This window comes from Chelon labrosus (genome assembly GCF_963514085.1).
Source record: "Chelon labrosus genome assembly, chromosome: 5".
NCBI lineage: Eukaryota > Metazoa > Chordata > Actinopteri > Mugiliformes > Mugilidae > Chelon > Chelon labrosus.
Window position 1 is genome coordinate 7,563,580 of NC_140341.1, and position 15,607 is coordinate 7,579,186.

Sequence of the window (15,607 nt, forward strand, 5' to 3'; positions counted from 1 at the left end):
ACACTTTAAACTGGTTTCCTCTTTGTCTCGCTTGGACTTGGACAGTGACCAAAGTTACTGTGACTGTGTCAAACTACAGTGTGATATTACTACGGATTAATAGATATGGGATTCTCTGTTAGCTTGACACATTTTACACCAAAAGTGAGCAGTATTGATATCGCTATTTCTTCATTTCTGTGTGTGTTTTTATTAGTACACCGATCAGACACAACATTAAAATCACAGTCAATAACATTAAGCATCTTGTGACAATTCAGTGTTCTACTGGGAAACTGTAGGACCTGGCATTCATTCATGTGGATGTTACTTAGGGCGTATTCACACCAGGAAGGTCCGTTAGTTCACTTGCTTTGGTCCGGACCAATTTTTTTTTTCTTTTTTTTTTTTTTAGTGCGGTTCGCTTTCACACTGTGATTAATTGCAACCGGACCAGAATTTATAAACAAAAACACATGTGCTAAGGTCGTTCAGCCATTGGCTGGTAAACGTATAGGCGGGGTAAAGAAGGAAGCCAAATGTCCCACGTAAATAGGCTACAATGGAGACTTTGCGTACTGTAGGTCTACTTGTTATTATGCTAGCAATATGGTTTATAAACTGAGCGCTGGAATCCCCTCTCTCTCATTTGTTTACTAAAAATCTTATATACTTCTGCATTTTTATGTGTTTTCTCCAGCATTTGAGATATCTGGACATCTGCCCAGATATCTAGGAGGCAGCGTGTCTCCTCAGAGCTCGGTTAAGCCACGGCTCATCTCTACCTAACCTACCTGCGTTTGTTTGCTTCACGTGTCTCTCTCTGTTGTGTGTGTCACTGGGCTATCCTACATTTCCCATAACTAGTGCAGTGCCCGTCGGAAGTATGTATTCCTATAGTGGGAGCTGAAGAAGATTTTTCAGTTGTGACCATTGTCGTGACCCATGTCTCCTCCCCACAAAGACACCTGCCCAGTTTCAAATCAGCGTGCCACAGACAGACAGACAGACAGACAGATACAAACTCACCAAATAAGTTAAAAGAAATTCTTGATTTATAGATAGATGATCAAATCACTCATGTTTTGTCTGTAAACTGTAAAATAACGTTGAGTCTCCGTTGCCATGGTTACCATCTAGCGTTTGAGCCAGCGCAATAATTTAGAACTGTCATCAGGCAACTGGAAATATTAGAGCGGAGAAAATCTATTTTACCGATATATTTTACATTTCTTATCCAAACAACGTCAAACTTAGCAGTGCACATCTTCGTGCCCGTAGCGAGACACCTGACCAGTTTCAAATCAATCGGGCAAACGGTTCGCGACATATGCGTGCCACAGACAGACAGACACACAGACGCTTCTTGATAGATGCGCGAAAACTACGGGAGCTCGTCAAATCCAAAAAGGTAGATTTTTGCAACTTGGGTCGGATCGAGGTCGGGCTGCTTTCACACCATAAAGGAACCGCACCAGGGTTCGGTAGGAACCGCTCCGAGACCACCTCCTCAGCTGGGTCTCGGTCCGCTTGTTTGGTCCGCACCAGAGTTCGAGTGATTGTATTCACACCAGTCAAAAAGGTCCGAACCAAGCAAGGAAACGAACTTGAGTTCGTTTTAATCGAACTAAACAAGGCAGGTGTGAATACACCCTTAGACATGTAGCACCCACCTAGACCAGACCAAGGACCCCCACCCCATAGCAATGACACTCCTTGATGGCAGCAGCCAAGAACAGCACAAGGTGTTGACCTGGCCTCCAAATTCACTCGATCCCAAACTGATCAAGTATCTGTGGGATGATCCACAGAGGTCCCTCCCCTCAAAGGTCACCACTAACAACATCCTGTTTCCAGACACCACAGGACACCCTCAGAAGGCCCATGTCCATTCTCTGATGACTCACAACTGTTTTGGAGGCACAAGGGAGACAAACACAATATTATTCTTGTAGCAAGGGATTGCTTTTTTTTTTTTTCTGAGATAATAAGAAAGTTCACGTGCGTGTCACCTAAACAGAAGTAGCCATGTAAGTGCTTTGCTGAAATACAAGTCCCAAACCGTTGGTTTTGCAAAATTCAGTTTGTTGTGAAATTTCCTTGGCTTTGTACACCGAGTGAACCAAACCAATCACAACTGTCTCTATTTATAGCCACATAAACCCACAACAAAAAAATCTTAGCCTGGAGGGTTTTGGCAGTGTGGCTGTTGTTTTTATTCTAATTATCACATGCTAACAGAGTTCACAACAATTCTGCTATGTCTAAATGACTACACATTGATTGATTGACCTTCCCACACAGCCTGAATGTAACATCTATGCTCACACTGTATGAGTCAGTTGACCGGTCAGTGTTAAACCCCAGACGTCTGGTCACGTTTGTCCAGTGACAATTCCAGTAAAGTTGTTTTTGAACAGGACGTCAAACTGAGAAAATCTCAGTGTTGCAGTATTTATTTGAGCTCATTTGAATTAATTATAAAAATGTTGCACTATATATATATATATATATATATATATATATATATATCAAAAAAGCAGACTGGACATCAAGGTAAGAACTAAAGAAAGGAAGTCGAAGATACTGTCTAGAAGCTTAAAGGGGGAACTACTGTTTTTTACAACCTGGACCTTATTTCTAGCATAAAATACGGTCGTTTACTCACCCATATAACTTTTGTGTCATTTGCACTCGTTTAGCAAATAATTAGATCAACGTATATCCATATAGTGGGAGTGACTGGGGCACCGTGTCGCAGCCTCTAAATAACGCATTATCTGCCACGAAACCCGTTCATTTCACCAATATTTTGTTATCGTACGCTAGTGCTATTCCCCGTTGAGTCCGGAGTTACCTGTTATGGCTTGTTTACCTGTAATTTGCTACTGCTAGTTTTTTGCAACATGGCTGAATATTTTTCCGATTCTGAGGTTGTGGACGAACAATAGCAGTAGCAAATTACAGGTAAACAAGCCGACTGTCGTGGGTGCACGCGTATTTGCAGTGTATTTTATGTTAGAAATAAGGTCCAGGTTGTAAAAACAGTAGTTCCCCTTTACATCTTAAACAGAGCATGTAATAGAAGGGTTTCTCAAAATTTACTATGTCATACTTTTATGTGCAACCCACATCAGGCACTTGACATGGCCAAGACAAGTCTGGGCAAAACACACATTTGGAAACCCTTGTAGTTCAGTCGAGCTGATCTGTGCATTCTTTAGTCTCTTTAGTCACTGGTGGAAAGATGCAGGTCAGGCATCGGAGCCATGACACCCACATTCACTTTTTAAGCCAACTCAACCCATAACAAATAAACTACTCACATAAATAGAGAGAATTGCAAAGATTGACCTAATGCAAAAAAAGATCATGTTGCCACACACAAAGTATTGATTTAAATCCTAAATGATTTGTTTAAGTATAAACTAAAAATGTGTTAGAACTTGAAAGTCCCAGAGAGAATACGGACAAGAATGGCAAATCATGAGAAAATAAACACATGACTATATTGAGAAAACATTACAACTGGAAGCTGCTCCAGTGGGAAAACAATGTGACGTTTCACGGTGAGCCTTCCAGAAAAACTTAATCTTTGTAGGAACAGACTAGTCACTATTGACGTGTGATAAATGACCAGCGCAAGCCAGTGTTATTATCCACTCGACTGTAAACCCAGTCACAGGGGTGGACTGAAATTAAAGTTGATGACTAAGGCTGGAAACAGTCACAGACGTATTTGGGAGTGGAATGATTCATTTCAATAGGACACTGAGTTTTCTAGATACTGAATTTGCAAAGTCATGCTCCAAAGGGATTAACTGCTTCAAATATTAAAAAAGCAAAAAGCAAAACCCAAACCGTTCAGATCATAAATCCCTGCGACTGACTGGACCTAATCCGAAACTTTAAACAGAGAGTGCACGTCAACATCAGCAGGAGCCTCTCCCTCTGGCAGTTAATGTGCAGATCTGTTGATTTTGGGTGAAATATGTAATGACAGTGCAATACGGTGCAACACAATTCAACTGGATACACCAGCGGTATTGTGTTTTCAGGTTTGGTCAGATAGCAGATGCTTCAGCAGACAGCTACTGATCAAATCTAACCACATCTTTCACCATATGCAAGTAGCTATCTGTCACTTTTGAGGCGAAGTCAGCTGCATTGCTTGTGCTCATATTTACAATACAATGCATATGTTACAACCAAGCCAAGGGTTTTACATTGTGGCATTCCCATCCAAGATTACTTTGCAATGTGTGCTCTGTGAGCAAAGTGCAACAGCAACGGAAAGTTTCGTGAGAAAAACTGAAGCAACAAAATGTGAGAACAAAAGATACAATCTAAACCGCAGAACCCTCATCTCTACACCTCGCTACTGCAGGAGCTACTTCTAAAGAAACACAGAAGGACAAAAAAAGATGTTAATGTTGGTGCACTGGTGGTTAAGCAGGACTGCAATTAACCTGAAGCAGGTGCTGTGGTTTATCTTACTTTCGGTTTTTACCACTAGCAACTTTCACGTGTTTGTTTTGCATCTCATATCTTAAATGGTAAATGACCTTGTTTTTATATAGCTCCTTTCTACCTACTGGTACTCAAACCGCTTAACAGTCACATCTACCCATTCGCTCACACACGTTCACACACTGGAGCAACTGTGGGGTTCAGTGTCTTGATCAAGGACGAGGTTCGGGGATCGAACCGCTAAACCTCTCGTTTGTGGACAACCCACTCTACCTACTGAGCCACAACCGCCCTCAACTGCAGTTGTACCTTAGTACTTCCTAGTACAGTGTGTGTGTTTAAAGAAATAACTCATTATTACAATGAATAAATGAATAACTAAAGGTGCCAAGCAAAAGCTTGGAATATATATGGGTCTATATCAATAGTTACTTCACACACTCGAGAATTGAATGTATAATAATTGCGTATGTGGACTGACTCTAAAATGATTTCGTTAACTAATTTTATTGATCATTTCTAAGGCTTTGATACATCGAGTTATTTTGCGCATGTCAGATTCTTGAACACCTCTAATTTAACTTTTCAGCATGGTCAGTTTAGAGCTGAGAAGACGAAAAGAAGTTACAAAAGCTAGTCAGAAGGCTCGTGTCATTGCTGATTTTCATTTCATCTGTATGTTCAAATCACAGACGGTATAGAGATGGATGGCAGAACTGCTTCTCAAAGGCCAAAGCAAATAGAGCTCCCCCTGGTGACTGCCTGCAGTATAGGTTATAAGCTCCACCCCCTCCATGTTAGGGACTTGAACCTAACTGAAACACTAAAATACACGTCAAATTTTTTTCAGTGACGGTTTCTGTCATTTTAGGTATTTAATATAATGTTGATGCATGTTCAAATGTCAGTTGTTTGGATAAGTTTCATCTTAGCTATTTGACGCTATAGAAACAGGAGGTGACATAATGGCGACAACCAGTTGCCATGCTTCGTGAAGCGTCCCGTGGGGCCGTGAGAGTTGTAAAAAAAAAAAAAAAGAAATACAAAAGTACAGTGTATAATCATTGTAAGTGGTGGAGGTAGAGCAGAGCGTAGTATTAATATTAATTATAAAGTGAGTCTGGAGAAAGTGTGGGCGGGGCATATCGGACTGTACTGCTCAGACTCTGGCTCCAAACTTGCGAGATGGCGCCGCCCGTATCCCCCGGGAAAATAGTGTCAGTTTGGCCAATGCAAGGAAGTGGGGATGCAGTGTCCATATTTATATACAGTCTATGCTTCAAATAGACAAAGGAATAAACTGTAGACCAACTGCATGATTCAGGGGAGGCCAGCAATGTTCGAGAGTTTCTTTTTTAGCTCTGGCTTTGCAGTTAGTAGCACTTTCCTCTTTTGAACGACGAATACAGATTACTTCTGTCTTTGCCGGATGTTCTTCTATTTTGTTTTTTAGTTTTTCTTCTATGCTCGTACCTTTAAAAAGTGCACATAAAAAAAAAACTGTGAAAATACTTATGGTGCTTTCTTTGACACAAACAAACCACACACAACTCTATTTATAAGCAGTCCCTGCCTTTTCAAGTGGTCTTGATTTAGTATTTCAGGAGAAAAGAGGAAGTAGCTGGGTGTGCAAAGCAGTCGTAAGTGGAACACTGGGCTCCATCTTTCTAAGAATCAATATCATTTACTTCTTTTATTTTAACGGAATTTAAATTAGTCTTTTAGTTAACAAACAACAAAAACAGGTGCTTGATTTTCTGTCTTAGAAGAACAGAACTGGATAACCCAGGGCAAACTAAGCTGTGTCATTTTGTAGCTTTAAAGACCGCTCCATAAATAATCTTTCAATCAAAAAGTAACGTTCCAGAAACATAAAGAGCCATAAAAGATGACAAAAAAAATAATAAATTTTAATACTACTCAGGCCCTGTGGTCTGGATGTTGTCTTACGAGCACTTAGAGCAACATAGTTTTACTCTGGGACAAGTTCAGGCAGAGAGGAGCGTGGGAAGAGCTTAGCCGGTTCATCGGGCCACGATATGAACACAGATGTGGGGTTAGCGCGTGTCGGGCCGAGGTGAATGGAACTGACTGAGTCACAAAGAGGTATTTATCGTCTGGTTACAGCTTAGCAGGCGGCCAGACATTTAGCACCCCTGCAGAGGTGTCAGTAGCCGGCTGTGTAGTGGGAAGAGCAGTGATTCATTCTGTATTTGTTTTTTTCTTTTGTATATTACTGTATTAATGTACAAAGCGTATTACTCGGAGTATTGACAATTATGCTCTGCGGCAACTTATCATAACATCAACCTCACATGTTGCTGCTTAACTGCAGACAGCGGCTAATGGAAATATTGAGTCCTTATAGGAAACAGCAGGAAAGAGAGTTGCCCCCGAGGTTGTCTGAAGTGTTGATGTACGGCCCTTTTTACAGACGCATCTTTTAACGCGTACACGCATCCAGTTGATCGTAAATTGAGTAATCGGGTTGGTGTTATTTTCGGCTCGCTTTGTTCTGGAAATAATAATAAAAAAAGCCCCATTCATCCCCCCCCCCCCAGGGAATGTTAAATGACTTACAGTTATAGCACTTATTTGGTTTGGATGGACAAATGTTGACTTTGGAAAACATCTTGTTGATTTATTTAGAATTTATCAAATTGATTGAAACTCATCTTGGTTCATTTCAATGCCTTATTAGTGTGTGATAGCTGTTGTACACCTGTAAGGCATAACATTATGACCACCTTCCTAATATTGTCTGGGTCTCCCTTGTGCCTCCACCGCAGTTGTGACTCATCAGAGAATGAACAGGGGGCTTCTGAAGGTATCCTGTGGTGTCTGGCAACAGGATGTTGTTAGTGGGGGCCTTTGGGTCCTATGAGTTGAGGGGATCTAGTGAATTTGGAGGCCAGGTCAACAACTTGTGCTGTTCTTCATGTTTTTTGGGTTGTTCCTAAACCATTTTTGTGTATGTGTTAGGCTGCATCCTGCTGGGGATGGCTGCTGCCATCAAGGAGTGTCATTGCTATGGGGCGGGGGTGTCTGGTCTGGTCTAGGTGGGTGCTACATGTCTAAGTAACATCCACACGAATGAATGAATGCCAAGTCCAAAAGTTTCCCAGCAGAACACTGAATTGTCACAAGATGGTCAATGTTATTTACTGCTCCTGTCAGTGGTTTTAATGTTGTGGCTTATCGGTGTATACTCCATATTTGGGTAAATGAAAGCTATATTTTTGGCTGCATTTTAAAGTATGATGTTGGACGAGCCTAGAGCGTATGTAGAGATCTGTTTGCTCTTTGGAGTGTCGAGCATTCAGACCGTTACCGTGGCTACTGTGAGGAAGGAAATTCCACGAAACACCAAGAGGGCATTGTTCTTCTTCTTGAGTAAACATTGATGACAGCAAATGGTGAAAAGAGTGAAAGGCTGAAGGAGATATTATTATCTATGCTTTTACCCTTTTCAGGGAAGGAAACATGAGCAAGGCTGCTGGGAATAGAGGAAAATGTGTATTGATGTCTATTAAAGCAATAAACGCCTATGAATGTTAGAGACTGGGAGGTGCCTGGTGATAAAAAAAAGTGACGCCTGGTGTTTTAAATCAAGATCTGAGGCAGTGGTGTAGATAATGCTTACGTGGCAGAAACCAAACAGAAGCTGTTGGGAAAGGGGCCCTCGCTAAGTGAACAAATTTGCGCAATGTTTGATTTCACTACAACAAACGGACAGAAAGTGTCTCCTTCTGTTTGCGTTCGCTCAAGTGCTCGTTGGGTGTGTTGACCCCCAAATCTGTTCAGCCGTGCGAACTTCGCCCACCTGTTTTTGAGCCGGCAGTTGCGACACGGCCTCAAGAGTGATCACCGGTCCAAGGTCCTGACAACATGAAAACCTAGGGAGCAGATAACCGCTCGACAAACAAGTGAAGTCAAGGGTTTTTTGTTTTTGAGCCGTCCACTCACAGAAAACACAGAAACAAACTCAGAGGTGAGCAGTGATTTGGTTTTTTCTCCAGCCCACTGAGCTGCAGACACGGTATGAGTCACGATAAACACGACGGCTCCAGCGACAAGGCAGATGTGAGGCAACGGCGTCGCAGTCTTCTCTCGCCTCCTGTTCACACAAACACCTTTAACCGAACAACTAACAAATGTGCGAGCAGAAATGTAAACATTTAGAAGGAAAATGTCACACGACGCCTACGCGTCCCGGTCTCGAGTGGCTACAAATCTTCGGCTGCGAATGACTAAATTTCCTTTTTGATTTATTAGTTGATCGCTTGGAACCAAATGCCAAAGTATTTCAGACAGATGTACATCCCGGTTATTATTAAAAAATATTCTGAAAATGATTTAAACCACTTTAAATGTGAGCATTGCTTTTGGTCTTCCCTTTTCTCTTTGACTTCCTTTTCCTCTTTTTGACTCATCCTTAACTGAATTTCAGATTTTTGGCCCTCTCTTCAAATATCCCTTCATATAGCATGAACTTCATCACTGAAATGATTTTACAGACTTAAAATGAGACTGTCTCAGCCTTTAAGATCATTTTCAGGAATTAGGCCCATGCATGATTTTCTCATGTTCGTAGGGTGACGGAGAAGTGCTAAGCAAAGCAAAAATCCTATATATTTTATAGGAAGGGGAAGAGGATGTGATCCCAAATCACTATGCAGAATTGAAACTCAGATCCTCAGCGCATGTCTTCAACCTGCAATTCAAGCAAAGGCTTGCTTGATGACTGGCACGCCCTGTATGAGAGCGTGCCAGCTGTACTATAGGTCACAAGCGGTTAAACTGTTATGTAGCTTCAGTTTGTTGGTTTTATGTCAGAGATCATCTGGGTGTGTTAAAATCTCCAGGAAAAAAAAAAAAAAGAAGAAGAATCCCTGATTTCCATATAATTCATTCTTAAATTATGAATGTTCACAATGTACCAGAAACCTGATCTTAAGTCTTAAGTGCAGTAAATTGTTCTGGCGTTCTCAGTACCAAAATTCTTCCAGATTAAATAAATAAAACAAAAGATGCACATACAAGTTGCAGCAGAAGTATTGCTGCACCTACACTTGTTGCAGAGCGGTCCAGTGTTTTCAGCACCTGTACATCTAAGGTGCAAACTGCAGATGTTGAAGTTATGAGCTACAACCAGAGATTCCTATATTACTTATAGTTCCAGCACCAACACTCTGCCTGTTCACTCCACCGACGACGCCACATTTAAGGCAGTGTATGTTAATATTTGGAGTCTTTTGGAAGTTCACATGCTTCACGAGGCCAAGCCTTTCTGTCGCTCTCTCTCAGATTCCCTCCCTCCCGTTTCCCCTGATGATTCTATATTCTCTTCTATTAATCATCAGTCATTTTTAGCTTCTCTTTCACAAGCTGTGCATGCTTTTGTGTGGTTTAATTCTTGCTCGGCCACTGGTAAACAACATTTTATTTTTAATTTTTTTTTATCATTAGATGGAACACACTGCATCTGATTCTCATGTCCTCCCATTAAGCTGCTTTATTTTTAACCATGTCTGAGGAAATATCTTTAAAATTAATGGTGCTGTATCATGAAGCGGCTCAAATCTGTGGGAATTTTCTAATAGAAATGACAAACCTCAGATCTTAAGAGAGGAAATGCCCATGTGTTATGTTTAAATGGCCTTCCAAGAGCAGTCAGAGCCGTCAGGGATATCATTGAACTGGTTTAGGCTGAAGGCGTTTAGTTCGTGGGAGGTTATCAAAAGATGCGTGACTCATTTAGCAAAGAAAGGGAAAATGATGGGAGTTACCCGTCCTATTGCGACGCACGCAAATGTGACTACCTTGACCGAATGTGAGCTTTCACACTCGTGAGAATACGACACTGCTTTACAGTTGACCTGTTTGCCCTGTGGTGGTTTTGTGGTGAGAGGGGCTGTGGGTTTCCAGGCGTGCTTGTTTATCTCTGATTTTTCCACTGCGGCTTTTTATTATGTAAAGCAAATAAATTTAATTAGATCCGGTATTAGGTGGGAGGCACAAGCGTGCATCGGACTGCACTGTGCCGCATCTCAGAGGATGCTTAAAATAGCAGCAATCAGATAAAGTTGTGAGAAAATCTGAAAATTATTCTGTATAAAGTAACAGAAATACAGAACAAATGAACGGTCATCCTCATAGACTAAACAGATGTTCTAATAGATGCTTAATCAACAAACAAAGTGCAGTGGCTGATATCTGGAACATTTAGATACAGATGTGGCCACGCATGAAGCTCCAGACCACATGTCGTCAAAGTCAGTCCATGCATGTGCAAAAATGCACGAATGTACAAATACAACGTCACCATTCAACAATCAAGGCAAAAGCAGAGAAATTATCGGCGTGGTTTTCCACAATAAACATCCAGCATGTGCATTAATTTAAATCGCCTTTAATCTGACACTTTTGCTTTTGTATAACGGTCTTTTTTTAGTTTAAGTGCCATGTGGCTGAAACTTAAAGGCACATTTCAGGTACATTCTGTTGTTTATTTATTGTAATCTATGCACAGATATAAATCTCTGTATGAACTGGATAGAGAACGTGCCGCTAATGTAGTGTAAAAGGAAGTGTGTTTCCTTTGCGGGTAGAAGCGCAACACACTTCTCTGAGTATAAACATTCAACTGTGAATGGGTTTTGGTTTTTTTAATCCCTCACATTTCTATAAAGGTAAACAGATAAGTGGCTGAGTTTGTATTTTCAAATCAGAAATCGGAGACAAAAGAAATCTTTTCTAGAGATAAGCGCAAATGAAGAGAAAATAGTGACTCACCTCCAGAGAAAGCGGCACAGAGGCACTAAACAGAGAGAGAGGAAGGATGAATGAGTTTACACCACACGGCAGAGCGCTCAGAGGAAACCTCACCTCTGACCCTGGCGTGCCGAGTGGCGTCTCCACCGCGTGGCTCAGCCAATGACTCGCCGGCTCTGTCCCACCTCCATGGGATCAAAGCACAAACAGTATAGACGGAGAGGCTGAAGAAAGAGAGAGAGTATGTTTGTGTGTTGCATGTGTGTGCGTGCGGTTTTCACCTCTCAGCTTTTGGTCCTTTGCTTTCGACATGCCGTTAAACCATCATGAAATGAATAAAAATCCCCTACATCTCAAACCAAATAAGTGACCAGAAGTAAAAAAACAACTGTGAAGAATATTTACTCTCAAAAACAATTTAACGCAAAACACAGCACGGTTTTAAACATTTAATTTATATATATATCACATTACTATAAATATAGGAAAAATAAGCCTTTTTATAGTATATGACTGAAAATGCTATCTCAGACTTTACCAACAACTGATAAACAACTATGGCATCTGAAAAATAGACTATTTTTCCTTTTCCCAAAAAGGAATTACCAGCCAAATTTCACCCAAAAAACAGCTGCACTTCAGCAGAATGTAAAGGTGCACCCGGGCTTCCCCGCTGGATAGAGGAATCCCCAGACACACTGGCATTCATTTGGTTATGAGTCAGCCCCCTTTCAATCACAATCCCACGGTAAATGTCACATTCTTACACAGGATGCGCCGTGGAAAACATTTAGCAGAAAGACTGCAACCACAAGGTTTTTTTTCCCCTTTCTGCTGCGTGCACGGGTCATGATTTGAAATTCACTGATTTGGTGAGAAACGCGACTCGCCAACAGAGCAGCGCTCTGAGGTGGGAATTTCTGCAGGTTCGTGCACGTCGGCGTCCTTGAAACATTTTGCGGAAACATGTGGACAAAGTGAATGTGGGAAAGATTTGATTTAGTTGTGTTATTTATTTATTTTTTTATTATTTCTTTCCATTCCACCCCAGAGAAATACTCCTGCAACAACCTCTGTCAGGAATCCAAGGATTATGTGTCAAGTTGAATAAGGTTTGAAGAAAAGGAAAGGGAAAAGAAAGTGCTGAAGCAAATCTCTCATCTATATTTATCTTAACTTGGCAGGAATGTATTTATGTTGAGCATAGCAGAGTGCAGTCGTGGAGCCTGTGTGGACGTCAAATGCAGTAACGGTGGTGTTTGGACATGAACTTAAGAACGCTACGGATAACTTAAGAACTTATTCCAACAAACGGAGAACTCACCAGGCTGATGTTACAACGGCCCTTCTTTTAAAGCAACCTCAGGTTACATGAAAAGCCAGCAAAAACATCTTTTCTTCACAAAAGATTTCATACGTGTCCTTCCCGGATCCGACTTCCTCTTCTGTGGAGACATGCGGCACATGTTGCAATTTCCTTTTCAGGGATCTTTTGAAAGCCAGCTGATGTCCTAATATGTTGTGCAATAGCAGAGGAGCAGGAGGGGAGGAGGGGGTGAGGAGGCGAGGGGGGGAGCGGCCTGGATTGTGCTGCTCGCATGATTTGTACTGTGCAAATATCTCCCACAGCACTTAAGAGTTTTATTCATGTGCATTTATTGTTGTTAATAATCTGTTCTGTAGCCTGTTCTGTCAGTTTAATATGTCCCAGTCTATCCACTGCAGCTGGATCCCATAATTCTGGTTTTAATTATAGTCAGGCTGAGACCTCTTGTGGCTGCACAGGGAAGCAACATGAGATCACCTGCAAATACACTGACTCGTGCAAACAGTTGAATTACTAACTAGCGTACCTAATGTATTTTTATTTTTTATTTTTTCATCCTCACCTTCATGCATCATTAACTGTGTGTTTACACAGATTATGAGCGTTTTTATTTACTTATTTTTTTTTACTTTGCCATCTTTGGCAAGTGAAAACCAGCAAAACAAAATCCTCCATTGAACTGAATGTGCTACACATGGTCAAACCACTTTATTTGAGGATTGCCAGCTTTAAATGTCATTTAAATGAAGAAAAAATGCAGATGAATTTAAACTCTTTCCTAAAATACAAAATGCTTCCCTGAGAACATTTATTGCACACTCAGCAGCTATTTTACTGCGTACGTCAGTAATATATGACGCAGTCCAATGCGACAACATATCTGTAGCTGTAGATGATCATTTAAAGCATTTATTAATATGCAATTGATAAGTTTTAATACCAAACAAATTTTGTTATACAGTAACAAACAGGCAGTTAAATTAATAAAATTGCTCTAAGTAAACAGTATGTTTGCAAAGCTCCATAATTGAGCTGTTGGTTTGGATTTTACAGGTTTGATTATGTGGCTCTGGTGTTGCATCAGTTGTTTATTCGGTATTACAGGTGAGGTATTTGGCTGCAACTTTATACAGTAGATAAACCAAATGTATTAAAGTGCCACCTAAGCACATGTTACATAGTGTAAAAAAAAAAATCTGATAAACACCAGACCCGACATGGTGGTGCCAGTGCATGACATGACATGCATACAGTGCATGAAAGGCTTAATTTGACAAGACAGGAACACATTAAAGGAGGTCTTCTTTGTTTGTGAAGGGAGTGTGTAGACGAGCTCAGCTAGAAGGTGCTGATCTGCCGAGCCAGGATGTAATCCATTTTCTTTTTCCTCTTAGGTTTGAAGAGGATGTAGAGGAAGATGGAAACCACTGTCAGGAAGCAGGACAAGGCCACCACAGCTACAATCAGCCATGTAAATGTGGAGTCTGCGAAGACAGGCATAGGTAAGATCTGGTTTTCTTAATCAGTTCAAAGGATAATTCCAGTAAATTCCACTAAAACGTAAGGCTCTTTTAGGGTACTGCGGGACATAAACGGTGTAACCTACGTACGTAGCCTACATCTGTGCGAGCCGTTTATACTTGTGCCTCCTGGCTCACTCTGTTAAAAATGCCACCCAAACACTAGTCAGCGCTGTTTCTATTTTGCCCGTCCGGTTAATTTTTGTTTCTACTTCCTGCTTCAGGAATACAAATTCACACATTCAAATAAGCAACTCTTGAGATAACAGCTATGGCTATTTCACACTATAATGAGAAGAATTAATTCCAGGAAAAAGCATTTTCATTGAGTTTCCAGGTGAGTTTCTGTTCCCTGTGATTCATTTGAATCAATTAGTCCAGTAGATGGCAGACTTGTGCCATTTTCAGCCAATGAATGCATACGCTTGTTACTCATAACCATTTAATTCCCCTGTGTCTTAAATATGTGCACATTCATTGACTCTTTTGAGATTTGTCTTTGATTAATCAATAATAACTGCACATTAAGGGGTTAAATGGAGCAGAAATATGGCTGGAATTATGACTAGTTGTAAATAATACCTAGTACCAGGCTTGGCCTTTATGGCAAGTATGGCAAATATGGCAAATGCCTCAAAGGACAGGCTATTTGTGCTATTGGTACTCATTTTGACCTTTGTCCTTGTTGTTATTGTTTACTACTAAAAATTCTACAAGGTTAACGCAGTTGTAAATGGCATGGTTGAATATTTGGCACTGTGTTTTACTTAAAAATATATTAATCCTTAATCCTAATTATGTTGTACAAACAGGGGCAGTCCATTGCTCTGAAAACTTAATATCTGCTTAGCCTGTAAATGTTTTAAAGAACCTAATATTGGAGCATTTTTGTTTAGCATTTAAAACTCGTGATCTAAATGAACAGATAAATGGGTCTAGATGAGGATTTTCAAGTTTGATGCAAAGATATAATAATAGTGTGCAAAAACACATTTCAGGCCCGTTGCCTCATATGTGATTTCTGTTGACCTCTGCTGGCCGCTAGTGGCAATGACTTTAACTTCCATTAAATTATACTGCAGCTCCTCTTCCTAGTATCTTAATAACCGCTTGCTGTCAATTATCATTGTTGGAATAAAATAAAAAATGACATTGCTAAACCAATTCATGTAAGATTTTACGAGATTCTTGGAACTTGTTTAATTCAGAATCAGGCAAAAAGAATTACAGGGTTTGCAGTGTTTAAAGCAATATAAAGCCGTGTTTTTATTTTGAAAATCCCAACTACTGACGCTGATAAGCAATGGGAGTATAAAGGTTTTTATTTGTTTTTTTCACTCACCTTGTACCACTTTATCAGTCTCTCTGTCTCGTTGAAGTTATTTAGAGATGGACAACTGACACTCAGCTCTTCTTCCACCATGGCTGACACCGGATAGGACAGTTTACCAATGTTCCCTGGGGAGGACTTGTACACGCATAGCGTGATTCTGCTAGAGTGATTCTGCCAGTAATACAGTAGGTTTCGTTTCTGGGG

General features: G+C 40.7%; 1 protein-coding gene across 1 annotated transcript in view; it reads right to left on the reverse strand.

The window, feature by feature from the left end:
- LOC311488339 (interleukin-1 receptor type 1-like) overlaps positions 1 to 12,703 on the reverse strand; it is a 31,407-nt gene extending 18,704 nt beyond the window's left edge. Inside the window, exon 1 of the mRNA XM_084544970.1 lies at positions 12,548 to 12,703. The gene's annotated coding sequence lies outside the window, so the exon portion shown is untranslated. The remainder of the gene's footprint in view (positions 1 to 12,547) is intronic.
- Positions 12,704 to 15,607: the final 2,904 nt, after the last annotated feature.